Below are 1,882 nucleotides of genomic sequence, written 5' to 3' on the forward strand. Positions count from 1 at the left end.
CATCAAGGGTGCATTCAATAAAAATCCTGGGTGTGAAAAATTTTGAAACATGGGACTGCACATAGTCCGACATCACAATCAGGACAATGGAACCTGGTTTCCTTTCATATTCTCTTTCCATTGCCATCTCACTTTGAGCACACACATCCTTGTAGGTGCTGACTTTTTTTCAGTTGGTGGGATATAGTCCATGAAGTGACGACCAGTCAGGCGTTCTGGGTTGACATCAACAACGCGATGTCCAAGTCTATTCAAAGCCATTGATGGTGTGTGGCGGTTCACAAAGATCTGTTCAGCAACTTTCCAAATGAAGTCAGAACGAACCAAAGGCTTGTCACTCTTTGCTCTGTGCAAAATGTAGGCATTCCACAAGCATTGCTCGAGAGGATACCTGAAGGTCTTGTCTTCTTGTACTATTTCGTATGCTGTTTTCGCATTGCTGGGTAGAATTTAAGTGTTTGGTCGGCTCTGTCGACACCTCTCCTGGTTTTAGTGTAGTCTTATCACTACTTATGGCTTCATGACTTCTTTCCCACCTTTCATGCGTTCCATAACAGTTGCGGAATTATGAACTGTGCTCATTAGGCACACATCTTTCTTGTCACGCCATTGCAGTGCCTTCATCTTGCCTTTCTGCCAGGCAACCATTTCTCCAGTTTTTAGCTTCTGCTTGCCAAACATTGATGGCATGTCACGCCAGTTAGCCCTGATGGTTCCATATTCATCGGTTTTGTTTTTTATAAGAAACTCATAAAGTTCAGGAAATGTCTAAAAGTTGTCAGTTGTAACGCAATAGGCCTGATTTAGCAATGGCTCAGTAAGTGTTAGAACAGATGTTGCCATTCCATAGTCACTGTACTTTGGATTGCATTTTGTGCCTTTTCCAGTGTATATAACCGAATTCCAAATGTAGCCAGTTGATTCACAGAGCACATAGGATTTTATGCCAAATTGTGCTCTTTGATGCAATGCATTGTATCCAGCTGACCTGTCCCTTGTAGGCCATTAGACTTTCATCTATGCTGATGTCTGTTTCTGGCACATAGGTCTGCTGGAAACTCTTTACAATCATTTGAGATACTCCCCAAATTTTCTTTAGTTTTGGTGCAGGATGAGTAGCTTCATCAAATTCTTCATTGTTTGTGAAGTGAAAAAAATTCATAATCAGGGAAAATCTGTATTCTGACATGATGGTGCCCAAAAAATGGGAGTTGCAAGTAATTTATTGGTGGTCCAATACTATCTCCGCAGGGGTTTCCCCACCACTCCCTGAGGTCCGATGAGGGCCAGACACTTCCAAATGTCATCTTTGGGCACTGGCTCCCACTTTCTGCTTCTTCCTGAAAACTTATGAAGCAGAGTAGCAGATTGTTGCTCTTTGTACCAGTTTGTCTCCGTAACAATTTTTCAATGACCTCACTGGTCAGAAATAACTGTAGGTTCGCCAAAAGATTGTTGTGGTCAACGTCTCCTTTCACACCAGGTGCTCCAGTCAAAGGGAATCGTTGGGGAGCTGCCAGATCCGTACCGCAGACAATAGAGCACCAAGTTCGCACATCACTGAGTTCAGGTGCGGAATCGTCACTGTCGTCACTTATCTGATCAGTGTCACTGTCAGATGATGAAGTTCCCATGAACCGCTATCACTCAATTCTGCGAGTAATTCTACGTCACTGTCGCTGTCATTTATCTGGTCTAAAGCTCCTTTTGTGCTAAAGTGACACTTTTTTGATGCCACGGACAAAAAATCCAGACAAAAATTTTCCAAATGACTGTAAAAGGGCAGGCAGGGCACTGGAGCCTGATCTAGGGACAAATCCGAGGTGATTTGCTTTGATACAATGTAATCCTCACAGGTTACACTGTATCACTGTGTGTGTGT

The 1,882-nt window shown here is 43.1% G+C and overlaps 1 protein-coding gene across 1 annotated transcript in view; it reads right to left on the reverse strand.

The window, feature by feature from the left end:
- Nucleotides 1-1,882, reverse strand: part of RAB21 (RAB21, member RAS oncogene family) — a 43,184-nt gene that overhangs the window by 33,625 nt on the left and 7,677 nt on the right. The window lies entirely within an intron of this gene.

The sequence above is a fragment of the Echinops telfairi genome, unplaced genomic scaffold, assembly GCF_000313985.2.
Source record: "Echinops telfairi isolate 266 unplaced genomic scaffold, ASM31398v2 ScPeMD7_2;HRSCAF=8, whole genome shotgun sequence".
NCBI lineage: Eukaryota > Metazoa > Chordata > Mammalia > Afrosoricida > Tenrecidae > Echinops > Echinops telfairi.